Raw genomic sequence first — 27930 nt, forward strand, 5'->3', positions numbered from 1 at the left:
ACTGAAAAAAAAAGAAAAATATGCAAACTTTACATAGGTATTTTAGATGTAGAATAGAAGAATAGAATGAACAATCCATGTGGAATAGTGACATGGATTGATATTCTGAATTTGTCATTCTCTTAATAAACTTGGGCAATTTAAATAATTTAGGTTTTAATTTTTTATATCTATATATAATGTGTATAGTCTTCCTTTCCATTCTTCAAATTAAAACGATAAAGTCTTGATATAATTATATTCTTTTAATGTGCAATAGAACAATATATTCTTGCCTAGGAACTATAAACATGATTTAAGAGGGTCATTGTAGCACTTGCATTATCCATTTTAAAAGGCATAAACATATTTATAATTTGTAGTAAATGTTAATATGGATTCTGTAGTAGATATTGTGCTACTCACCCAGATCCCATTTACCAAGCCAGGATATTTCTGGCTGCCGTGAGGGTTAAATATTAACTACTCTCTGTTACTCCCCTACTCCTGAGACTTGCCTCAGCTGATGGGAACCACCAGGGGAAGTTACTTCCCTCACAATCATAGCGAATGATACTGGGGTACAAATATCAAGCCCCTTCAAGGATGGTCAGCTGTGTATTTGATTATGTGTTCCAGAACCACATTGGTTTTGGGTACATTCTTCTTTATCTTGCTTCATTCTCTCCCTTGTAGATTTCTTCTTAGAAACACTTTTTCAATCAGCCTTAAGCATGCAAATTCAAGTCTCAATCTCTGATTCTAGTGGACCCTACCTAAAAGAGATTATATATATATACACAGTGGTCCAAATGAGCATCTATTTTGTTAGAAGTAAACCGCCCTTTTATTTTTCAAATATTGCCAGGCACACTTTTAGGTGCTTGGAGTACACTAGCAAACAAAACATACAAAGATCTTTGTCCTTACGTAACAGAAGGGGGCAAATCATAATCAATACAATAAATGTGAAAACCATATGGTAGATGGAAGATGATAAGTGTGCTATTGAAAAACAAATAGAGCAATGCAATGGGATCTTAATGTGGAGACTGGGTAAGGAGAAGGAAAGGAAATTCCAGATGTACCCTATTTAGAAGGTGATATTTTTTTCAGTAAACCTTTGAAGAAGAAAGGAAGTTAAACTAGTGACTAGTGGGGGAGGTATTTTTGGTCAATGAAAGCTAGAGCAAGGATCCTAAAACAGCAGAGTCCCTGGATTGTTTTGGAGAGTTTAATGTATTGTAGAGAATTCAGTGAGGTGGAGATTATTAGGAGAAAAGGACAGAGCCAATAAAACAGCGGGCCGTTCCTGAAGCCAGGAGAAGAAAATGTATCAAGGTCAAGTGATCATTAATATGCATACTGGAAATTGTCCACTGGAATGAAACCATAGCCTTCTTATGTAATGAATATTTTGCAGTGGAATTATTTGTAAACACAAGTTGTCTTTCACCTGGACTATTTAAATGGTCTATTAACTAATATTTCTGCATAATCTTTTACTGCTGTAAACCATATACCCTACAATTTAGTAGTTCAGGTTATTTTAATCTGCTTTTATAGCTGCTATTACATAAAAGATAAATTTCAAACTCCCCTAATAATATTAGATGTTTATCATTCTTTCCCTACATTTTAAGTGTTATTTTCTACATTTTTCCTATACACACTCTTTTATGTATTATAAACAGTTCTGACTTTAATTCCCAGAACATGTAACAATCCTTTTTCACGGCAAGCGCTTTTATTTCTGTTTTGATTTCACTTCTCCTCTGAATTTGCCTGAGAAACTGTTCAAATTTTAAGACCTAGAATATTGTAGCACCCTCTGTGAGAGCATGATGTCAGGAGCTACGATACCTGTTTCAAATCTTGGCCCTACTAGTCCTAGCTGTTTATTCTTGAACATGTTACTTAACCATTCATTCTCTAGTTCCCTTGATGTGCATGTTATATTATTATTGTACTTATAGTGGATTAGTTAAATTAGACAAGCCACATAAATATATATAGAATAATGCCTAGATATGCTAGCTTGATAGGCTAGTTCATACAAAGGTAGTCTCCAAATCTCAGTGTTATTAAAACAATAAATAAAACACATCTATCATAGACCAACTACTGAACATTTCTCCATCTCATCATTATCAGAAATTTCAGGCTGAGGGAGACATGCTTAAATTTTTGCATCTGGTACTCCTTAAATATGTGTTCCAGAGATTAAATCTTCTGGCTCTTCATATGCAGGTTGAACCCTGAATCTCAGCAGAGTTGTAGCCAACACCAATTCTCCAATTCATTGGACTCACCCAGGACGACTAACAAAAGGATGATGATGGACAATGCCCATCCTCAAATATAGAGAATATCTACAATTAACTGCAAGCAAGAGAGTTCCACCCATCTGCTCAATGCAATTGAAGACGGCTCTCAATCAGAAGCAGAGTGGGCATCACATCCTCAAATCCTCTAGATTGAGGAATGAAAAGCAAAAGGCAGGGTTTTTAACTATGGATTAGAGTAGACTTATTATTCTATCAATGGAAGAACATGCATCATTGATATATAGGTAGTAGTCAACAGAGTTTCTGAGGGGGAAAAGAGGGAAAATAGGTATAATAGGAGGCATTTTGGGGACATTGAATTCATCCTGCATGACATTGCAATGACTGATACAGGCCATTATACATTTTGTCAAAACCTGTAAAATTGTGTGGTACAAAGTGTAAACCATAATGTGACTATAGACCATGGATGAAAGATGTTGCTAAGGGGGAAGAGTGTGGGAGGGAAAGCAGGTAAGGTATAAGGGAATCGGATATACTTTTGATATAACATTTATATAATCTAAAGCTTCTTTAAAAAAAATAATAATGAAAACTTCAGATAAAATAAAAAGAAAGGAACATTGGAGTTGGTGTTTGGCTTCTTAATAACACCACCTAGAATTGACACTCATCTCTTTCATTCACTTTTCATTGGAGAAATCAGATTACTTTGCCTTACTTTAAATGTGTTAGTGAAGTACCTTCCTTCATGAGCCCAGAACTTAGAAATATTTGGTAAATAACATGAATGGTCACAGCAGCTCAACCTTGGTTGCCAAATGTGAAGCTGATTCTTCCTTCTGAAGAAAAAAATTGCAACGAAGACAATTGAAAGCTGCATCCAGTCTTGTCATCAGGTCTAAATTGAGGGACTTGGTAGTTTCTACACTGAGGCAATGTGTGTGCAGGAGGGGGGGTTTAAGAGGTGGGGGTTGGAAGAGGGATATAATTCAATAGTCTCTACATCAGATCCAACATAAGCTCCTCATGATCCAGAGAAATTTGAGCTAGGGAAACAAGTTAAACGTTCCCCATACATGTAGTATACAGAAGAAGAATGACCACAATAAACGTTCCCCTTCTGAAAAGAGAAGAAAGCAAAACATTCAACAACCATGGCAATTCAAAATCTTGCTGCAGATCCTCCTATCCTGGGAGTGTAGAATTAGACCTTGATTAGACTCTAGATTACAAAATTCCCTGATATTGTTCTGTGTGAGTCTTTACCTTGTGGGATTCTTTCACGTCTATTGACCTGACTCGCCACCACTGAAAAAGGCAGTGGATAATACACACTTCCTTTGGGATTGAATTGATTTCTCAGCCTGTGTAGTGGCTGTGGAAGTCAAGGGCTTCAGGATTATTTTAATCTCAGAGGCCCAGTATTTTATATTTTTCTGGGATGTTGGTTTCAAAGAGCAGGACACTGCTGTTAAAAACACATTGCTTCCTTACCTAGTTGATCCTAATGAGTTTCATGTGTCAATAGACATGCTACAGAGAGAGTTTCTTTCCAGCATCGTCTTTAGATTTTCTGTATTTATTCATTTTCTTACCACTGCTCCGCAGCCCTCACACTGTCTACTTAATTTTAGGTTCCTTGGGTTTATCAAGCTTTATTGTGTTAGCCACAGCTTTAGTGTCTTTAGCATGAGGTATTTTGCCCAATTTAAAGGATTTGCTCTGAACCAAACCATAACTTGGGCCCTTAATCTTATTTAATCCAGTCAGAAGCCTGGAAGTATGTCTGTCATTCTCTTGATTTGAGTTTTGCTATGAGCATTCCAGTCAGCCATTTTCATACAAAGGTATTCTTGTTTCTTTTCCCAAGTAGGATAAGAAACAGGCACCTCTTCTTCCCTGCCAGTCCCCTATTCATGCCTGTCTCTTTTCTCTTAGATTCCTGTGGGCAAACTGGCAAAAGGTCTCTAAATTAATCCCTTTCTTGTAGAGAACTTTGACAATACAGCCAAGAGTGACAACACACCCTATTACTATAGTACTCTCTCTTCCCACATTTTACTTTAGGTCAACAAGTTTGTTGGGTCAAGGATCTACCTCCCATTTATCACAAGTAAAGATTTTACCAAATATTGCACCACTGTATAAGATGGATCTCAATATCTTGAGAAATTAATAAGGCTTTTGCACTGCTAGATGGCCAGGTCTTTTAAGCCAATGCTTCATATTATCAGGTAAAAATACAAGATTCTTCAGTGCTTCGGCTGTATTGGGTCTGAATTTTTGTGACCAGTTAGTTATCATGAAGAGCTTTCAGAACACAAACTGTGATTGTCAAGAAGGCTTATGCTACTTATTGGTTGTATAACTTTGGATGAGGCACTTACCTCCCTCTGTCTTGGTTTCTTAATTTGTAAAATACAGTCAATTACAATAATAATGGTAATAATAACACTCATGAGATTGCTCTTTATTCATTTAAAAGAGATTAAATTCAACAATTATGGTTAACTATATTTAAATAAGGTTAAATATATTTAATCTTATGGCTCTCTTTTTTTTAGGCTGTGATTCAAAACCAAATAGGGCTTTTTTTTCCATCTATATATTAAATCATCTTGCATGAAGAAGAAGAGATTTTTAAAATATATGATGAAAGACTAAATGACTTATTAAACTTTAAATACTTAATGTGCTATATATATTGACTTATATATAGTAGATGCTTAAAATATTTTTGGAAATCAAACAAGTTATATAAATGTATAAACATACATACACACATCCCCCTTGCTCAGTCTGTCTGTATGGAACCACAAGCAAAACTCTATTTATATTCTGGAGATGTACTGTGTAATAAGCTCTATTAGATCAATATTATAGATTCCTTGGCACCAATGTCAATTCAAATGTTACTATAGCAATCACCATGGTAATGTTTTCAATTAGTGCTGCACAGTCACAAGCATGTCTAGTATGCCATTTGGCAACATTACAGAGGATATACAGATTATTTAATTTAATAGACAAATAAAATCTAAACAGATAAAAAATAAAACAAGAAAAAAATATGAACTACCCTTAGGTTTTAATTTTTAAAAAGTCCAAAGCTAAATTTTACAAGTTTCATTATAGAAATACATTAATATGTTTATCTTCACAGAAAACTATAGGAATATAATATAATTACAAAGAATATTTACTTAATATCTCAATGGGAACCTGATATTAAAAACATTATTTATTTCAGTTAGATATATAATAATAGCATAGTAAAGATTTCTTATTTTTGTAACTAGCTTTTATTAAGCACCTGTTAGACCAGGAACTGTCCCAAGTGCCTCACAAGTTATCATAGTCATTAATTCTAGTCACAAACAGCTCCATGTCTGTCTTTTCCCAAACCACTGGACTGTGCTTTCCTGCCATCTTAAAGAACCATTGAACCTAAAGAATCATGAAATTAAGACTGTAGGTGATGTATGTTATTTCAGTGAAGAAGATTTAAGAAGCTGCTCTTTCTTTGACATACCAAGTTACAATATTTCCCAGTCTGATTTCCAAAATGAGGACAAGGAGCCACTCCCTTACCTATGCCAGATGACTCATGATGAATACGTAGTGTGAAAGAAATAAACAACTGTTTTTTTGTCTTAAACTTATGTGCTATTAATATATATTGACTTACATATAGTAGATGAGTACTGAGACCTCATGGCTCTTTATTACCATTGCACATCCTATCCATTATGACTGATACACATGTATTAAATCCGTAACAGCCTCAAAATCACTTGATGATATACTATTGTTCTGATTTTATACATGAAGAAAATGAAAGCTCTTTAAATATATTCCCATAGATAACACATCTGCTAGGTAGTAAGGGAGTAAACTAAATTCAGCCCTGAGAGCTGACATCTTGTAGCTGGTGTGACAACTAACAGGAAGGCTTTGGTGTTGTGTTCCTTACCGAACAAAACCAGTGGAATAGGATTATAAACATCAGATGAGCTCACTCAGCAGCTGTGATGGAATAAGACAAAGCAAGGGCACTAGGCACCCTCTTCTGATTACTGCTTCTTTACCAATGACCACTTCAATATTTATTCCTCCAGCCTCCTAAATAGAAATTAATATACATCTATGGAATCATCCCCATTTCTTGACAATACCCAATCCAATGCTGACCCCTGCTTTTTAGAGCACTCTCTAATTGTCCCAGCATGTTGCCCAAGACTATCATCAGCCTCTCCTAACTCTCTCTGACCAATACAAGTCATATTTCCCTCTTTTGGCTAGCTTGCCTTGCAGCAGGAAGTTAATATACCTAACTGATTTCTGCTGTGTTCCTGGTGATCTTTTGGGCATTGTTTTTTTTTTTTTTTTTTTTTTTTTTTCCAGTTGTAGTTGAGTTTTTAATGAGGGAGCCTGGCTCCAGAACCCATGATGTGACTCCTATGCTGTAATACAAATGGAGCAATATGAATTTTGAGAAGTATTAAGGTAAGCTTTGTGGGTATTTTCTTTTCTTGAAAACATTACTATGCTAGCAATTTTGATTGAATATGTCAGGGCATCTGATTAAAATAACATGTTGAAGAATAGGGTGTAAAATTAGCACTGATATGACTTTTTGATATTTAAATTTATATGGTTTTATAATGAAAATTTGTTAAGAAATGAACGTTAGTTCCTAGCCCATATCTCCAACCTCACATGCAAAAGTCTGCAACTTTTATATTCCCAGCTCATGGACTGCAGTTATTGTTAGTTCACACAAATACCTTCTCTTGATTCACAGATTTATTTTTATTCTCATCTACCACTCCCAAACAGCTCCATCAACTCTCCTCAAATATTTTTCATTAACTAAGAATCAGTGAATCCATAATGTTTTATAGTAAAAGTTAAGTACCTTTATATCCCCAGAGGTTAGTTTAGAATTGTGATCTGATTTTGTAGGAGGAATAACTGACCAATAGTTGTAATGACTCAACGTGCTCAACTGATACCTAAGAGTGGGAATACCTAAATATTTTGAGCTATTTTGATGATTTGAACATGTTGTCTGTCACTCTACACATATTACCCCTAATTGTATTCCCATGTTTAAATTGCTTAAAATTTAATTATAGATACCGCACAATCAGAGGTTCATGGAGGACTGAAATAACCTGGTCACCTACTGAAATCCAAAGGGAGAGTATTTACTATTTTCGGTTTAAATAATCATGCTTTCACTACCAGTCTTCATTTGGACATCTTTTCTTTTCTATAAGAGTAGTCTAAACTATAAAATTGCATTAGGGCTAACCTCCTAAAATCAGGCTTTATTAAAATCCCTTATATCTCTTGATATGCAACCTTCTCTGGAGCAAACTCATTTAATTCTGCCACATAACAAGACCAGTTTAGTTTTTCATTTTTCCTCTATGCATTTATCAAAGCAATGTTAGTTTGCTGCTTAAACAGCAATTCAGTATCAGAGACAAGAAATTCTAAAATGAAACATATTCATCAAAAACAAAAACGTTGTCCTCAAATGTTTGCCTCTTGGGAAAGTGCCTGTTACTCAATATATATTCTAAAATATATGCTCTGAATATTAATAGTGATTCCCAGAATTATTTAATGCATGTTTCTATTGCATATTGTTATAATCATGTACTCTGCCAAAAAATTGACACAAAAGCTTTTGCAAATGAAAATCTTTCCTTTTTCACAGCTGTCTTTTCTAATAGGACTCTGCTTATTAATCACATAAGGGTCAGTTTTTGCTAACCCTGCTAATCAGAGCACTCACTATACCAGGTCTCTTGATAATAACAGTGAAAAACCATTTTTAGTTGATGATTTTGTCATCTTAACCTAATGAATCATTGACATAACAACTGTTGTAGATAGAGATAGACAAACTATATAGACAAAGACAAAGATATGGTAAAAAAATATATAATTTTTATTGGTGAGACATTCTACCCTTTTACATTTTCACACGTTAAAATATGAATTAAAATATTAAAATAATTAACAGTTTATGTTCTCATTCAATTTTAACTAGTCTTGGAAATGAATTGTGTATTATCTCAATAAACCTCCTAAATACAGTACCAACATTCAAAAACCTGCTATTAACTTTATCTTGGATTTTCTGCAACATTAAAATAATATAAAGTATGAGTATTGGCCAAACATTCAAAAGTCACTCCTACCACAGAGTGCTAGATCAATAGGCTGTACTGTTTGGAGAGGGGGATAAAGTTTTCTAGTTTATCATTTGGTGAATAAATACATCAACTATCTCATCATGCCACAATGTGAAAATAAACACTGATAGAAATTCTGCACAAAAATGTATCATTGCATGTGCTAGTCTGACATCAGTTTAGAAAGGGTAGACAATTTGTTGATATATGTAAAAATTTAACTGTCATTTATTTTGTAAGATAGTGGTACATATTTAGGGATTAGCTATCTGTAAACTTTGATTTTTTTCAAGTGATGCATTTGAGGAGCTGAGACCATGGTTCTACCCGTTTTGGAAGCAGGTTTAGTAGGACTGGCCACAAAATTACCTCTTAAATGGTAGTTGTAAATCAAAAAGTAATTTAAACCCAATGTGGAATTTATATATGAAATATAATTCTGTTATTTTTAAACAACTGGTCCAAATGCTTTTAAGAGTAAAAAATATAGGATATGATAACTTTTATTAATGAAAACTTGGTAAGAATTTCAGTAAGTTACAAAGAACACAGATCCATAGGTATAATTGTATTTACAAAGAACACAGATCCATAGGTATAATTGTATTTACTTAGTATTAATGTTAAACTGTGCCAGTTTTCTAAAAGTTTGCCTAATACTTAAGTTTCAGGTACTAAAGTATTATGAAGTTCTGTCATGTTTCTTTTTTGTCTTTTCTCCTTTTCTGACATCAAAAGCTCCAGCTCTAATAAATTAGGAAATCATCCCTCTGTAACTGTCCATATCTTCTTTCCATTCTTCCTAACTCTGATTTTTCTTTGATTTCTCACAAACATTTGTATTGTTGGTTAAATTGTGTCCCCATACAAAATATGTTGGGGTTCTAAACTCTTGTGACCTTATTTGTAAATAGGGTCTTGGCTGATGCAATTTATTAAAATGAGGTTATGCTAGATTAGAGTGGGCCCTTAATCCAAAAAAAAACTGGTGTCCTTATAACGAGAGAGAGATTTGAAGACATAGAGACACCTACTGATGGAGGACACTCATGTGAAGATGGAGGCAGAGATTGGAGTGATGTGGCGACAAGCCAAGGATCAACGAGGATTGTTTGCAACCATCAAAGTTAAGAAGAGGCAAGGAAGGATTCTTCTCTGAAATCTTCAAAGAGAGTATGGCCCTACAGATACCCTCATTTCAGACTTCAACCTCCCAGAACCTAAGAAAACAAATTTCTATGGTTTTACCATTTGTGGTAATTTATTACACAGCCCTAGGAAACTAATAGTAATATACTAACACATTAGTATTTTCATAAAATACTGTCTGCATTTCCTTTATTGCATATCCTTTTCAGGTATACTTCATTGAGACTTACATAGGAACATTAAGACAAAACTACGATTGTTGCCTTATACAGATGAAAAATATGGAGCACAGAAAGATTGCCTTACTCCTCCAGGATGGGAGTTAGGAAATGAGTGGTTTAGAACATGAAACCATATGATCACATTCCAGAGCTCAAACTTGTAGCCTTTGATCTATAATGTTCACACTAGCGTCTGGTGCTACCACTCACTTCAGGTTCAGATCCCTCTGCTCATTTTTCAGAGTCCTGTTATCTGAGCTCATGCTACCTTTTCAACCTCGTACATTCTTTGAATGTACATTCTTTCTTCCAACTAGTGTATTGTGTGTGTATGTGTGTGGCATGGCGGGGGAAGACAGAGAGAGAGAGAGAAAGAGAGAGAGAGATGGGGTGACCTATTCCCATTTCTGTAATTGTCCTTTCACTTCCTAACAACAAGAATAATCTGTTTTCCCTTCAATGATTTAAATTGGTGGTACCCAAGTGAGTTATTTTCCCCTGAGGGGTCTTTGGGAAGTTTTCTGAGTGATTATTTTCAATTAGTACAATTCTTAGATCCATCAGTGGTATATATTTTGGGCCAGACATAAGGACGCTAGATGCTTTGCAAAACCTCAGTATGGTCCCAGACATTTAAACATTTTTCTCGTGTCCTTATTTGTGTAGGTGAATTACTTGTTCATAACATATCACAGCCTAGGTCCCAAGACAGTTTTTATCTTTCATTTAAGGTTTTGAGGACGCAGTTTTATCCGTTTTGTATTCAAGTTCAGGAAAGGGTACAATTCCCTATGAATCAAAGAAAGATCAAAGTTAATTTTGTTTAGAAATATACCAATAGAAAAGCATTTTAGAAATTCAAATTTCTGAAGGCAAAACCACACAGGTGTTAGTGCACACCTGTATATATCTGTATTTCTATCTGCATAATTCACTATAGGTGATGTAATGTTTATTCTATTGAGTTGTACTATAACATTTTATTATAAATTACTTTATTTTCTTTTATAGTATACCTAGGGAATTATATTTAAAATTTTGTAAGTATGTAGGCTATATTACCTTTAATTTACATTTCAGATTAATAAAGGTGGGCATTGGGCAAAGGTGATGATAAGTTTGAATGACAGGAATCCTATTTACAGTAATTTAAAAAAAACAGTTTAAGACCCAATAGCTTTCTTGTATAATTATTACACATTACAAATGAGATATTTTAAAACGTAGTGAAACCTAAAAAATTAAAAGTCATTCAAATTTATTTAGCATTATGTTATTTTATAGGAACGCTAGAGAGAAATGTTTTTCATACATTATAAACAATGTTGCTTAGGTATATATCATACTGATTTGATCATATGTAACTATACTTTATCTAAAGTATGTATGTATGTACACCTAAAATTAGGAGAGAAAATCATATAAAATATTTCTGACCTCTGAGTAGTTTTAATTTGGGACAAACAGCAATTTGCTTTAAAGACTTTAATATCAGAAGGTATAATTAGAATGAAAGATCCTGCTCTTGGCATGCCTTTTAAATCAGGTAGGAATAGGTTAGGTGATTGTCTTACACCTTTCAATGGAGAAATTCAAATGTTCATGTGTCATACTTAGACATTAAATATTCAGTTTAATGATGTAAACAATTTAAAAAATAATGCTGACATCTCTGGGATATCATTATCATGGTAAATTTCTTTTCCAGGATGAAAGAAGGACTGAGGATTCTGGATTGCCAAATTGAAGTTAGAGTTGAGGGTAATAACTGTTGGAGAGAGAAATGTACACCATCTACATGGCAACAGGTTGAGAACTAAGTTCAGAGGTGGCCACAGCTGAAGTCCTAGGACACTGCTTGGAGGCTGGAGTTTAGATTTAATGATGATATATCAGTTTTCAGTTTTTCTTTCTTTATATGTTTTGTTCCCTAATAACTTTTTCATGCTTTTTAGCCAATTAGTTTATATTACTAGCATTATTAATTATTTTAATGTTGCACTGGTTTTAATAGTTCTGAAAGAATCAAATAGGGTTAAGCATGGAGAGCAGCAGAAAAACTAAAACAAGAATCCTAAGCAAGAAGCAACATGCAAAAATCCAGACATTGAGAAACTGTACTCAGAATGAAAAAAAAAAAAGGTGTGGACTGGGTTTCCTTTTATCACGGGATCTGGGACTTGGACTAGACTCAGACTAGGTTTATTTGGGTGTGAAAGGAAAAGGCAAATGTAGAAGACTGGAAAACTTTGGTTCACACCTATTTCAGATGAGAGCATAGATGCAGATATGAATAGAGATGGAGAAACAGATATAGTGTGTATATACATATGCACATCTCTAAAACAATGAGATTTCTTATTCTTCTTTTTTAACAATGGATATTTTGTGTTTATCAAAACTACTTCATCTTACTAACTCATATGTAATAGAATAATAATATATTTAAATGCATTTTTATAACCAAGAATTAATTCCAGCCTGCTTTTCTAATCTTTCTCCCTGTTCTGTTTCTGTTATTAGAAACTATCAGTAATATTCTAAGTTTATTATTTAATGGCCTTGGTGCCATAGTTCTAAAATGGCCCAGGAGATGTTATAGTTATGCAAAGAATACATGCATTTTAAAATTAAGTTTGTTTTAAAACTTTTGTATATTTGTTTTACTAATGTCTGAGAGAGAACACCAGAGCAGGTAACTCTGTAGAGATGGTTTAGTTAATGCATATTTAACTGTGAAAAATTAAGTTAAATTGGTCATTCAATTAAGAAGCATGTTAATAAACACAAGTGTGGAATGAATTTTTAAGTTCATTCATTGGAAATATTGATTTGATAAACCCCTTCAAATAAAAATAGGTCTAAACATAATAGACACTTTAAAAGTTTCCCTACGTGTAAGGATTCAAGGAATTCATCTTATAAGGATTTTTAAAAAGCAATTTCTTATTACTGAATAAACAGTGAGTATCTGTAAAATTAAATGTATTAGAGGAGTGCCATGCTATAATAGGCCTGAGTTTAAGAAATAGATACCACTGACACAGATGAGATAAAATTATAATCCTTTATTGACTGTCTGTGGTGAAATGCATTATAATTTACCTCCTATGTTTTGATAATATTATTAGTACTTCAAAGTATAATTTTAAAACATTTCAATATAAAAATTTATTTTTCCTAATAATTTGCTATTATTTTGAGTATAAATAGTGCCAATGTGTGTTTAAGAAAAAATCATGTAATTATTTAAAAATGCTTTTTATTTCCAAAATAAAGGTTTAGCAAATAAATTCAAGATGTAAAATAAAAATTAAAGTAAGAATATACCCCTTTATTAATATTTCAATTACATTAAATACAGGGTAATTACATAAATTGAATATACCATGCTATTAAATCATAAACATACAATGCATGAATTTCAATTACTGCCAGAAATATTGACAGTTTATTGCCAAATATGATAATTTGGCTATAAGTGGTGATATGATATATATGTATATACAAAACATTTTAAGCATTCACCAACAAGAGAATTTTGCAATATGTTTACTTTATACTTTTTGGTATATTATTTTCAATATAAATGCTGAAATATCTAAGAGAAGTTGTTAAGGACATTTAAGATAGGAATTCATCAAATATATATGTGATGTTCAATAATTGTAAAGGTCTTTCTTGGTTAGTAAATATTTTAAGAACAAGTAACATTTAGTTTACAGTATAACTGATCTCATCTATTTTATTTGGAGAAATAATACTTAAATATCTTTCAAAAATTGAGTATCCATCTATTACTTCTTTTAAAATATTTATTAAAACTCATTTCATAACTTACACATTGAAAAGTCCAATGATTGAACATTCAAATAGCTAAACTAATTACAGATGTAAATTTGGATAATTTTCATTTTGAAAACTGTTTAAAATTGTTAATGTTATACAATTTAATAATGTAATACTTTTTGTCTCAGAGGAAATGGGGGTAGATTAGATTTTGTTTCTCAAATTTTCATATTACATTCTGGGCCATCCAAAAGAGGGCGCTACAGGATTGTGTTAAATCGCTTGAGTTTTTGACTCTGAGGTTTTGTATCGTTTTACAAATGTATTACAAACTGTTCTTAGAAGTAAATTTAACAGGGTCTAATACTGAGTTTTTAAGATTAATATATTAATGGGCAATAGTTAACTTGTAGTCCCCAAATTGTATCTTTCCTCCAGAAGAACATTATTTTTTTCAATCATCAAACAATTTTAAAATAAATTACACAATATGCAATGGAACATAAAGTAATCTTTTTTCCTTAATGTTGAATCTTAGAAGGGAAGGGACTTTGTAAATCTTGGGTAATTTGAATAGCATTATTTTCCCTTTAAATATATATAAATAAAGCCAATAATGTTTAGGTTGTTTCTGAGTACATGAACACTCTTCAAAGTAATAAAATATGATACATCTATAAAAAGCACACCAGGAAAATATCTGCTTTTATAAAACTTAAGTGATATCATTGGCAAAGACGTCCTGTGTGCTAATTGTGCATGTGCTGTATCCAACACAACTGCTCCCATGTTCCCCTTAGACTAAGGCAAGGTTTCATTATACATAAATTTTATTGCCAAAGAAACACAGAATGTGCGGTACCTTATTGCACAATGCTATTTTACAATAGGCTTAATTTAATTAGTGAATAATTTCTTTCATAAGTACATGAGACATAAATACTTAATTACAGTAGGAAATCAGGAAGACAGGAGATAAATTTACCTGTAAATACTTAATTTTCATGTAAATAAATTGTGAAAGCAAAGTGGTCAATTGGCTATCAGATACTTGTATTGTTATGTTTCCTACTTTGAAAAGGAGGGCAGTGCTCTTTTGTGATTTGGAAGAAGTTATCTTTACACACTTATGTTTTTCTCATTACTCTCATAACACCATAAATAGAATATAATTAAGAATAGCAATTTCATCCATATTAAACTGAGGGGTCTAGCCACTAAAGTGCTAAAGAGTGAGTCTTTCAGACATAAGCCAATGAAATGGTATCCAAGAATGGAATTATGGAAATTATGGAAATATAGCACTATATAACCACTAAAAGAAACAATTGATTATTCTTTTTAAAAAAATCCAGTCTTTCAAAAATTAAGTCATCATTTTTAGGGATTTATTCTGCAATAGAATGATCTATTCTCTGAATAAACCCAATTTTTATCTTCAAAAATTTCACATTTTCTTAGACACTTTCTTTTTTTTCCTAAAGGTTTGATTGGTTGATTGTAGTAAGAAATTGCCTCATATCATGAATTCTTTATATTACATAAAATAGTTTGTGTATAGAAACACTGCACAAAATATTACAATTTGAAGCTGCAGAAACACATATAATGAGGTAAATCAAACCAGAAGAGTACACTAATTGAGTTGTCAGTAAAACAAAAGTGATTTGCCCATTCCCTGCAGACTCTGACAAGTGGAAAGTGGAGATGGAGGCGGAGGCTAAGGAGAGGCGGAGGCGAAGGAGACGTGGAGGCCGAGTGAGTGTAGATTGGCCTCCATCTTCCTGGTGGAGAAAGGGTTGTTACTAGAGGGGTAATGGTTATTTATACTGCTTTACAAGAGATACTGAAGACTGCCCTCATCCACAGTGGCCTAACACAGATGCCAAAGCCTTGGACAAACGCCAAGGCCACCTTTGTGTGCTTCCATCCAAATGTGATGAACCTACCAAGTGTGATGAAACTCTGTATGTAAGCTGGTGCAGGCTCTTTGTGCTGTGCGCCACATCAGCATAAGGTTGACAATAAGGCAAAATTAGGGGAATGGGTAGACTTTTGTAAAATCAACGGAAAGGGGAAACCGGTAATATGGTTGGTTGCAGTTGAGAGGGTTGTAAAGGACTATGGCAAATAATTTCAGACCAAGGACGTCATGGAAGAATTTAAAAAAAGAAAGAAAGAAATTCAGTCAGAGATCCACGCATTGAAATTTAAGCAACAGATCTGGTGCTGGACTGGATACTAACCCAGAGGAATCCACATTTTAGAAAAGACCTTCAAAGGAGTTGTATAAGACCATCATATCCAGATCTTTGCACATTTACAATTATTTCAATTATTTCTATTGTTCTTTATTTTTCCCTGAATGATGGAAGTTTGTTAGAGAAATGATTGCAAGAATAGCATAATTATTTTTGAGTAAAGATTCAAGTAACTTTACATGAAAAGAGACCTAAGACATATTGCAAAGACAGGGGACTGGACTATTTATTTACTATTTTGAAACTTAGTTTCTTTATTTTAATAATGAAGGATATAAGCTAGAAGATCATGCAGGATGTAATCCATTTTGACTCGTATAGCATGTACTTGAACATAATTCAATGCTACAAACATTCCTTGACAAAATTCTATATTTCAAGTATATGGCTAGGCTCTAGTTTACAGATACAAATGAGATAACACCTCATCAAAATGTAGAATAAAACCAATTGCAAAGATTGGCTACAAGGCTGAAGAGTACTGATTTATTTCTGGGTCTTATGGGGTGGGGGTGTGGAAGAAAAAGGTATTACTTGGAAAGATCTTTAATTTACAAATTATACTTTATAGACTGTATCAGTAGTTAGAGTAATTATTGGCTAGATGAAGAATTAAAGGCTATAATATATACCAAAGAGATAATATGGTTTTGACTAAGAGGAGTGACCCAAGACAGAGGTGGTTAAAGGACATTGTGATATATAAGAAAGGTTATATCTCATAGAACTAGGCAACATCTTACCTTAGAAAAGATAACTGTGGGGCATAAAAACATCTTCATATATATATACATATGTATATCTTTTGGAAGCAGTGAGCAGAAATAAAAACATGGTCTTGGAGTAATTTGCAAAGTAGCTTTTAAAAAGAAAATATAATGCTATTTATTGATTTATTTTGTGTACTTCGTTTGATATTAGGTTTATTGATTTCAATTTTAGGGACAATATCAGACAAAGTTCATTTAACTTTAGGTAACTAGAATGATGACATCATTTGTAAAGTGTTAGTCAATATAAAATTGAAGTAAATGAGGTTGTTTATCCAGAGGTTGGTTGTAGTTTTTCTCTGAATGGGTATAACTCTAGCATTAGTTTTATACTACATTGGGGAAAGCTAAGACAAAGAAATAGAAGTTATAAGCCAGTAGACATTGACATAAAGACAAGAAAAAATTTCTGAATCTTGTTGTTTGGAAACAAAAGCAATTTTCAAATGACAGTTCTCTCTCAAACACAGGAGGTGCTCTTTCACCACAGTAGTTTCTGGAACATAGTAGGTATTCAACATTGAACAAATTGAAAAGTGAAAAAATTAAATAATCAAACAATGAATGGATGAATGTATTAATACAAATAATCTGAAGACATTTGTCCCAATACTGAGTTTAAGAGAAAGGATATACAGCTATAGACATGCTGGTGTGCTTTGCTAGACTCATAGACAAGCCCTTTTTTTTCAGTGAGAGTGCTTTTCCTTCTTCTGCTTTTCTCTTATAATGAATTGTGGCCTCTGTAGTATACAAACCCATCTAAGGCTTACTTCTTTTCAATTACAGAGTGAATGTTGAGAGAGGTAGAACAGAGGTTTCAAAAATGATTGTGGAATATACTGACCAATTTTTATTTGCTCCCACCGTTAAGGAGTTTTGCATGCTAGAGAAGCTATTTTCTATTACTGTTCAAAGAATCATCACCCTGAAATGCAAAGCCAAGAAAGACAGAATCTTGTATTCAAATATATTTTACTTTTGAAGTGGATGAAGAATATTGGTAGTATGGATGAATGATTAGAGGAGAGAGCGAAGCAGTGGATATGAAAACAGAAGTAGCAGCAAAGCTAATGCTGCAATGAAGGGAAGAAAGCACAAGTAGTCAAAAGCATGAACAGAAATAAATCATCACAATCCATTGAATGGAAAAGACATATCTCCTTTCAACGAGTCCCTTTAGGTTTATGCTCAGTTTGGTAGAAAGCAGTAGACAATGTACAACTTAAGCAAACTCTATTTTAGCCTGTAAAGGATTTAAAATTAAAGGAGAAGAAGGGATAGGAAAGAAAAGAAATAAGGTGGGTTGGGGTACTATCTTTCCTCATAGATTAAAATTATATTTAAAGAAGAAAATAAATGTAATGCTTTTACCCAAAGAACTATCAATATTCTAATTGATACTATTTCTAAGTATATTAGGCATAGTAACTATTAATAATATACATTTACATTTATAGATAGAATTATATGGTTATTAATATGTCTTTGGCTATATCTTATTGGTATATATGTATTTATGAATATAATTCACACCATATTTAACCATTTTAATCACAGGCTAAATATTAAAAAATAAACCTTCAGTGATATGCATTTGTTTGCTTTCTGTAGGTTACCTTCAACAAGTTGATTAGTTAATATGTTTATGTTTTCTCATGATGGAAATAAAACTCACTTTTGAGGTAAAGACCCCCTTTGGGGTTGGGGTTTTGGAGTTTTTGAGGTACTGGGCTGTATTAGTCAGCCAAATTTCTGGAATCAGTTCAGTCCTCAACTTATCTTGCTCATCTAACATTTTGCTATAAGCTGCAAGGAGAAGTCAAGTTGCATCTCTGAGTTTACTTTGCTAAATTCTTCAATTAAAACCCAGGCTTACCATTTTCAAATTCTGCCTTCAATAAAACATGAGGAATTAATCTTGCTAATTTCTCTGCAACTTTGAAACATGGATTGCCTTTCCCTCAGTTTCCAGTAATAGTTTCATAATTTATTTCTAAGGCATCAAGAAAAGCCTCTTCAAAGCACCCTAGGCCTTTTCTATCAAACATTGCACAATTCCTCCAAAAAATATCCCTTACCCATTTATAGAACTGTTTCAGCAATTTGGTAATTGCAAAGGCATGACCCCACTTTCTGGTACCAAATTCTGTATTAGCCAAAGGCATGCTGATGCAAATTACCAGAATTGAATTTTCTAAAGGGTATTTATTTGGGATAGAAGCTTTCAGTTACCAGGCCATAAAGCGTAAGTTACTTCCCTCACCAAATTCTGTTGCCATGTTTTGGAGCAAGATGGCCACCAATATTCAGCCTTCCCCTTCCTCTTAAGTCTCCAGAGTCCCAGCTTCTTCCAATATCAGCTGTAGGCTGGGATAAGTCTCATTTCTTTCCCAGGGCTTGATTTTCCCCAGGCTCAGCTGCTCTGTTCTTTCCATGAGGTCAGCAATACACTATCAGGCAAATGGCTCATCTCTCTTCCCGGGGCCTCTGCTGTGTCTAATAGATCCTTCTCTCTTTCCTCTTGCATCTGCTTCTCTGTGTGTTTACTTCCCAGGGCTCCAATATCAAAACTTCAGCATCAAGGCTCCAACCAACTACACTCTCTGCTCTGCCGTGTGGTTTTCTCAGTGAGACCCTGCCACCTACTGACATGGCCTAATCAAAGTCCTATTCATAATTTAATAAAATAAAAGTAAAACCTCTGAATCTAATACAATCTAATATGCCTAGGGGAACAGACCAGTTTACAAACATAATGCAATTATCTATTTTTAGAAATCATAAATAATGTCAAACTACTACATGAGACCAGGGATTAACCTGGGACCTTGTATTTGGGAAGCTGGTGCTCTACCAATGAGCCACATCCGCTCCTTAAAGCTCATATTTCATGCTAGTTTGGGCTGACAGAAGCAAAATACTGAGAAAGAAAAGGAAATAAAACATAGAAAGGTTTCATTTAGACAGATGACCTAAAACTGCAATTAATCATCAATGGTTTATAAAACATCTCATTTACAGTATTGTATGGATATGCATAGATGTTTATAATTATCAAACAAGTACTTATTTTGAAAAATCTTCTGGAAAATCCAATTTATATACAACAACAAAATATATATATATATTTTGGTCTGGGGAGAGGTAAAAAGTTCACAATATCATTATTACATTTATACTCCAGTGGAAAATGAAATAAAGGATAAAACAACAACATATAAGGGAAAACTTTACCATATGCTACTTGCTTCATTAATGAATTCAATATATATTTGATAAATGTTCACTTTAAAAAACTAGAAAATTACAAGTATTGGAGAGCATGTGAAGAAATTGCAACCCTCGTTCATTGTGGATAGGAGTGTAAAATGGTGCAGCCACTATGGGAAGCAGTTTTGCAGTTCCTCAGAATGTTGAGCATATAATTACCCTTAGACCCAGCAATCCAATTTCTAGGTGTGTACCCCAAAGAATTGAAAGCAGGGACTCAAGCAGATATTTGCACACTCATCATACTGACATTATTCTCAATTATAGAACAATTGGAGCAACCAATGTGTCCATCAACTGATGAATGGATAAACAAAATGTGGTATATCTAAGCAATGGAGTATTAGTCAGTCATATAAAGGAATGTAGTTCTGATGCATGTGGCAACATGGATGAACCTTGAAGTTATGAGTGAAATAGCCAGGCACAAACGTACAAATATTGTATGATCTCACTGATATGAAATAATTAGAATAAGCGAACTCATAAAGTCAGATTCTAGAGAGGGATAGAGAATAGGGAGTAGAGGCTTAAAAACATAAAAGGAGTGGAACTTTCCTACTGAACTTGCTATGGAATCCTACCACTGTTTTGACTTCTTCAGTCTATCATTTGATCACTGTTGGCTTTTACTATTCCTCTTTGGCTATAGACAATTTAAAAGTCAGAGTGGTTTCTTGACATATACTTATTTCAAATTTTCTGTCAGAAGAATTTTCTTCATTTTCCAGAAGTACAAGGGGTTTTAAAAATTGGAATTTTCCTTCCTAATTAAATAAAATAAAATTTACATATTCTGCTATTGAAAACCAAGTAATTCACAGACTACCAGGTAAAAGTAGTGACCCTAAGACACAGCATACTTATCTATATATCTGTCTAGATGTAGATACATTGATAACTAGATTTAGACACATAGGACTGTTAAAAAAAAATCCTTCATATTTTAATGTACTAAGTTAACCTTAAAATATTGAAAGCTCCATTAACTATTGACAAATTTGCTATTTGTATTTTAATAGCGCTCTCCATTTTCACTGAAGATTAATTTTCTTTTTAAAAGTAAATATATTTATTTCAGATATAACTATAACTTTATTTTAAGGATTGTATCAGGGGTCTGATTCTGAACAAAACATGAAAGACAAATATGATTTTTCCACATAAGAACTTGTGTTATAATAATATATCATTTACTTAGTCCTTGCAAGATTAAACATTTTTAGAAATACAAAATTAAATCATATATAACTCTTCAAATTTCAAAGAGACAAGTTAATTGAAATCATAAAATAAATATCACATACTCTAGATATACTGGCAAATTTTTGTGGAGAAAGAAAACGATTATTATTCTTCAGACAGTCAAACCTATTCCACACCCCAATCAATAAAATGCATAGTTGATTTATGATGTACCAGTAAGTTATAACAATCTTGAAGGTCAGTCATAGAAATATTCACCATCAATTTAAAAATAATTATTGTGCATATCTTAGATTGAGAATGATAGTATTTAATCTTAGTTTCATATATTTAATATAAAGCAAATTCGATGTCAAGAAAATTGCTAATCACCCATTAATATAGCAAATAGTAATTGCCTGTTATCTAACTCTCATTTACAGAAAATCACCAAATGAAAACTATAAACCATCACCACATAGTGTTTGTAAAAAGTTATGTATTTATTAAACACCTTTGTATTATACAAGACAAATGGAAAATAAGGAGGATTTTTATTACTGATTAAAATAGTCTAATTGTTACCAAACTATGGGTAGAGATAGCATCATGATTCCTTTTATGTATATACTTTACCCATACACTGTAAGACTAAATATAAATGTTAAAGAGATGATATTTTTATAAGGTCTTAAAGAGCTGTGGACTTTCAAAAGAGAATGATAATTTCCAGGTATAATTTAAGAAAATGAAAACCTATTTTTCAACATTTAAAAATTTATCTGAATCGGGACTAATTGATTTGTATTGCATTATAATTGATTTTTACATTTTCCAATATTAGAAAGCTCTAATTGGTGTTTTACTGCTTTATGATGATATAAAAAGCAACATGTCTGACAGAAAGAGCTCTTTTATTCCTTAATGTACATTGTAGTAACATTTTAAGGTTATATTTAATTTATACATTGAAATAATCGATTATATTATTCTTTTCTATTTTCCATACATGGATATATGTGTGTGTATAGAGACATATACAGAGAGACAGAGAGACAAAAGTAAAGATTATGAAAGCTATAGAGATACATAAAAAGTGTATTTTCTATTTCAAAAAAATAAATGTATTTGAAATTTCTGAAATATTTTTATTTTAAAGTATTCATAACCTATAGATGTGAATATTTTGGAAAGATATTTCTGGAAATTACAGTAAATTGCTGTGGTTACCTGTTTTGGTAGCAGAGATTAACTGATAAAGAAGCTACTTGATAGTCCGAAGGTTATCTCCCCTTGAGAACTTTTAGGATTAATGACCTTGTTTTATTTTACATAGGTCTTTTTACCCAAGAAGTAGATTATTAGTATTGATTTGCTCGAACTGCACATTATTATAGGCATTGTTGTTGACTTCTCTATTATAAAGACTTCTTGTAAATATTGTTTGCATTTTATATGCCTTGGCTTAGATCTTGTTTCACTTAATATAAAGAAATAGTCAACTCTGCACTGAATACTATATTAATGATACATAAAACGTAGTGAGTTCAGCATATTCTAAGGTAAATTCTGTCCAGTGCGTCTGTTTCTTCCATTTCATTTAGGAACATATTAAATCTTTAAACTGAAAAATTAAATAATAACTATTAGTTACTAGTATGTTATTTCCATTATATGTTGACACTAGTTCTTGAAGTAAAGAATATACTGAAGTTATTCATGATCTTTAGAACTGTAGAGTCAATTTCAAAAATTGACATTAAGGGCAAACTCTTTAATCTATACTTATGAAACAATCATGTGTTCTAGTGTTTCATTGATTAATTAGGAAGAACCAGAATTCTCTTCCTCATCAAGAGAAACAGAGGCTACAGATGCACTTATTGCTCATGCAATTGATTTATAATTTGCCAAAGTAATGGAATAGAAAAGAAAAAAAGAAAAACCTTAAATACCACTTTAAGAAAATATTCATAAATCTTCTTCTTTTCCCTCTCTCCCCTCCTAAAACAACAATAACAGGACAACAACAACAACAACAAAAAACAAATAACTTCATGGTGTTTCCAATTACCCTTCACAGCTAGTAAGATCCATTGTCATGACTTTCATGTTTTGGAAGGTGCTTCTTGTTAATGTTAATATGAGAGCTCTTTGTTAGGCTCCAGAGACCCCATGCTTTTATTCAGGCACTCTGCATTCTTAATGTGTCTGTATGTCCATCTCTGCAAATGCTAAATTTAGGGATAAGTGCATTAATGAGCCGAGTCTGCTAAGGAACTGTGCGAAAGTGCTTTAAAGACACTCTCCTTAAGTGTGTGTCCCTTACCATGATGAGGATAATAATGGTTCCAGGCAGAGAAATCTGAATTGACTTAAAAGAGAAAGAACTTTTTCAAGATATTTAAAACATCAAGAAAAGAAGTGATTTACAACTAACTACATTGCATATATATTTGACTTTCATGACTCAACATGATTTATTCCCACGTTATGTTATGTTTTTTTATATATAATTGGATATGTAATATGATCTTTCTAAGCCTGTTTTCTCTTGTGTGATATCAGAGTAGGAGGGAGTTGAAAATCTCTTTTAAAAGTTTTAGAATTTTATATAACCACCTAAATAGGATAATATAATGTATATTAAGGAACTTATTTGGACTATATTCTATGATAACTCATTGCTGAAAACAGATATGCAAGATACAAAGAAAGAACTTGTTTTATCTTAAAAAACAAGCATTATTTCTATAATAAAATGATTATATTTATAATTTAGCATAGGGCAAAAACAAACCAAACTGATTTTAAACTTATGCCCTTTTCACCCTATTTAGCATACTTTCTTGTTTTTTAAGAAAACTTGATCTTAGGTAGATAAATTAAGAAGTAAAATAACCAAGAACCCAATAGAGAGTTTATTGTAATATATCTCATCATAAATAAAACTTAATCCATAGCCAATATTAATATACAATAAATATAAAGTGGATATATATAAATAAATAGTGTGCATAGTCTTGAATGCAGAAGCATAAATATTTGAAATACTACCTTGAGCGTTTTCAAATTATTGCATCATGTTTAAATGTAAGTTTCTTTTTACTTAATATTGTAATATTGCATTTGAGATAACCAAATTAGTTCTAAGGAATATAGCAAACTAGTAATAAATTTCATTGAGGAATCCTTATTAACAATAATTATAAATTTAGGACATTCACTTTCATAAGGTACAAGTTACAGTTAATTTATTCAGGATATATTTGAATGTAGTCTTTAAATTTTTTCATCTTAATTTATAAACTCTTGCATAGAACATAGTGCCACAGTACTCACATATTTTATGTTCTTTAATTTTAAGAACTGTCCAAGTTTTCCAATAACTACATCCATATATTGTAAAAATATTGTGGGAAAGGAGTATCTTCCTCTATCACTACTGATGCCTAAAAAGGGACGTCAGTGGAAAAATATCTCCAATTTAATATATAATTTAATTTTTATGTATCTAACTTTTGAATATATCATTGAAGGAACACCACACTATTTCAGCTTTGATGGTGTAGGAGTTATGGGAAAATACCAAATGACATCTGTTCAAGCAAGGTGACATTCAGGAGACATTCTGACCCAAAACAGATTATCAATAGAGCAACAGGACATTTAAATACATGTTCTCAAATACAACTTTGGTATTGGAATATTGATATATATAAGCAATGGTACCAAATATTTTTATTTTAATTAAGCAAAGAATGCAATAACAATGGCATTAGAATAAAATTATGTAAACCATTTCAAAATTGCTAAAATACCCAAGCAGTATAATAAAAGAAAAAAAGTATTTTTCCGTCCTGGAATAAGAATGCCTTGAAATTAAATTTAGGTATATTCTGGTATTGCTTTATTAGTAGTAAAAAAATCTGACCTAAATTTATTAGTGAAATTCCTTTTAAATTGATATTACTGTCTGCTTTCTCTAAAAAAAAAAAAAAACAAAAATCATTTCCAAACAATTTTGCTTGACCTTATTTTATATTTTCTAATTTTTTAAAATATAGAAATATTATTTCAACATGTAGCATATATTTTAAGTGAATAGTGAATATTATTAGTTATACTCATTGCAATTGAGAAACTTTAGTTGAAACCATAATATGTTCGATGACAAGACCAGATATACATGCTGTTCTTGTCATGTCCAAGTTCTTTCTGCTATGAGCTAGAATAGCATGTTATTTCATTTTCTTTATCTTTCAAAAGACTATCATTTCAAACTTTGATTAAACAGTTTTATAGCTACAAAATGTGTTCCACACTTCATATTGTAGGCATTGAACCCATGCCTGAATCTGAAATCTGAAAACAGTTATTCACTATTGAATGCTGGAGATTCTAAAATCATACTTTTTTTTCCCCTAATGTAAGAACATTGAAGGATCAAATTCATTCTTAGTGGGCTACAGCCAAAGATAGGTAAGTTTTTCTAAATTCACAGCTATAGCAAATAGAGCTAAACGAAGTGTCCTCCTGTATGCAAAAGTGACCACTTTCTTTTTATGTCACAAAATCACTCATTTTTAAAGCTACATAGATTTAAGAAACCTTGTTAAACATTCTTTATTACAAATCTCATAGGTCTACATCACTGAGGGAAAAACTGCACATTAAATGACAACAACTCTCCAGGAAAGAGGACTAATTTTTCCTCAAATCTATATTTCATCACATCCTCATCAATTGTAAATCATACAAATATTGACAAACTTATGTGTGGCAGGTGGCAACTTTTCTTTTATTACACTGTAGTTATTTAAGACAGTCTGAGAGCATACACTGTTACAGTATGTAAGTGCAAATATGTAGAATATGATGACCTGATGGAATTCATCATACTTTTTTTGACATTAGTAGTCTTACAAAAATTTAATTGATGAGAATGATTATTTTTAGCATGCAAGGAGAAATCTAAAAGCAATGCTCTATCAAATCACTGAATTTTCCAAAGCTCTTTAAATTGAAAATGCCAATTTTGCTTTTGAAACTCTTGCCTCCTGTGGTTTTCATCCAGTCTTCAATATATTAATATGCATTTGTCAATGGATAATAGAGAACAATTAAAGTCAATATACTGACATATTCAGTATGTTGAGCTGAGTGAGAAACACAAATATATGAAGAAAGCTCCCTTACCAGCTACTGTGATCACCTTAATACTGACATCCAATGTCCATCTATCTACGATATTTGTTTTTTTACTATTATATATCATTATATTATAATTTAAATATAAAAAATCATTTACTATAAAATTGTAACTAAAGATGTCTTTAATTGTGACAGTTCTGACACAAGTCATTTAAACAAAAGTTGAGAAAACCAGGAGTCCATTTCAAATTAATACAGTAATAATGTATATAATACATTCATATATGAGTAATTCAAAGCTACCAAAACCAACTATTGTTATGTAAAGTTGTTTTATTATTATTATGTCATCGTTCTTTACGTAAATTTGATAAATGTCAAAAGAGCTTGGGTATGGAGCGGTTTGGTTAAAGTAAAAGAAGAAGCACAGTTTGCAAGTTCTGGCCCTCGGCCTTTTAATATTTTTATCCAAATATTTCAAAATATATTCTTACCTGCTTCCAAATGTTGAGAAAGCAAGAGAGAGAGAGAGAGAGAGAGAGAGAGAGAGAGAGAGAGAGAGAGAGAGAAAGAGAGAGAGAGAGAGAGAGAATATAGCAACTAGAAGAAAAGCAATATTTATACCAATTCATTATATGAAAGCAACAATTGAATAGCTCAGATTGTCAAGCAAAGTAAACAACACTGACCTGGCTTAGCTAATTGCGCTGACTCTAGCCCTCCTCAGCACGGACAATGCCGGTGGTTCTCGCGTCTCATTCCCCTCTTTTCTTTTTAGAGTATCTTCACAGCTGAATCTTCCAGCGTCTCAGCGTGCCTCCCTCTCCGAGCATCACTTTTAACTCAGACAAGCAGCAAGCTGAAGCCAGAGGAACTCTCTATCTGATTGGTTTCCATTCAACGTTTTTGATTAATCTGAAACGTCCCTCACATAGGAAGATATTGCCGCTGATGGCGCTGCAGGGTTCCAGGTTTGGGGCTGGAGGAGCAAAGACCTCTCTAGGCACAGTGATTTGCAAACGAATGAAGGGGGAAGGTGCAGAGAGGAGGGCTTTATTAAAGACCCCCAAAAGAGACAATAACCTAGTGTTTTCAGCCTCTGTTAATCACCTCTGCTTCATCTGTTTCAGTTTGGGAGATAAAGGTCACGGCATGTCTGTAGCCTGCAAATCATCTGTAGAAAATACCTTTCACATGGAGAGTGCTGTTGCTCAAAAAGGAGTTCTGTGTACAGTCCCTGTAGAATTCACTACTACCTGTGTCAATTCAACATCAAGATTCCAAGTTTAAGAAAAGACAGAGCAAGAATCCAGATCATATTCATTATTAATACTAGTATGTTTTTACCACCATCTCTATGAATTTGTCATCTAAAATAATTCTTCCTAAATAGTCACTTTAAGCTGCTTAATAATTGATGTCAGTAAAGAGAGTGATCTCAAATACAATTTAAAAATTCCGGAACACTTTGATTTTTACTTGGTAATGCAGCTCAGAGATATTCGCCTTCCCCAGAAATATCCAAAAGTAGTGGTGACCAAAGCCACTGCACAATAGCTAGATGGCCCACCTGTTAGGTTCCCTGTTGTACATCGTACAACTACCAGGGAGGGGTAAACGATAAGAGAGTCAAACCCCGTTTCAGAAGA

The 27930-nt window shown here is 32.6% G+C and overlaps 1 protein-coding gene across 2 annotated transcripts in view; it reads right to left on the reverse strand.

The window, feature by feature from the left end:
* Positions 1-27237, reverse strand: part of CDH9 (cadherin 9) — a 134710-nt gene extending 107473 nt beyond the window's left edge. The window contains exon 1 of one of the 2 annotated variants that reach the window (XM_004461428.3): positions 26971-27237. The gene's annotated coding sequence lies outside the window, so the exon portion shown is untranslated. The remainder of the gene's footprint in view (positions 1-26970) is intronic. The other variant, XM_023589655.3, reaches the window with a different exon arrangement.
* Positions 27238-27930: the final 693 nt, after the last annotated feature.

The sequence above is a fragment of the Dasypus novemcinctus genome, chromosome 2, assembly GCF_030445035.2.
Source record: "Dasypus novemcinctus isolate mDasNov1 chromosome 2, mDasNov1.1.hap2, whole genome shotgun sequence".
NCBI lineage: Eukaryota > Metazoa > Chordata > Mammalia > Cingulata > Dasypodidae > Dasypus > Dasypus novemcinctus.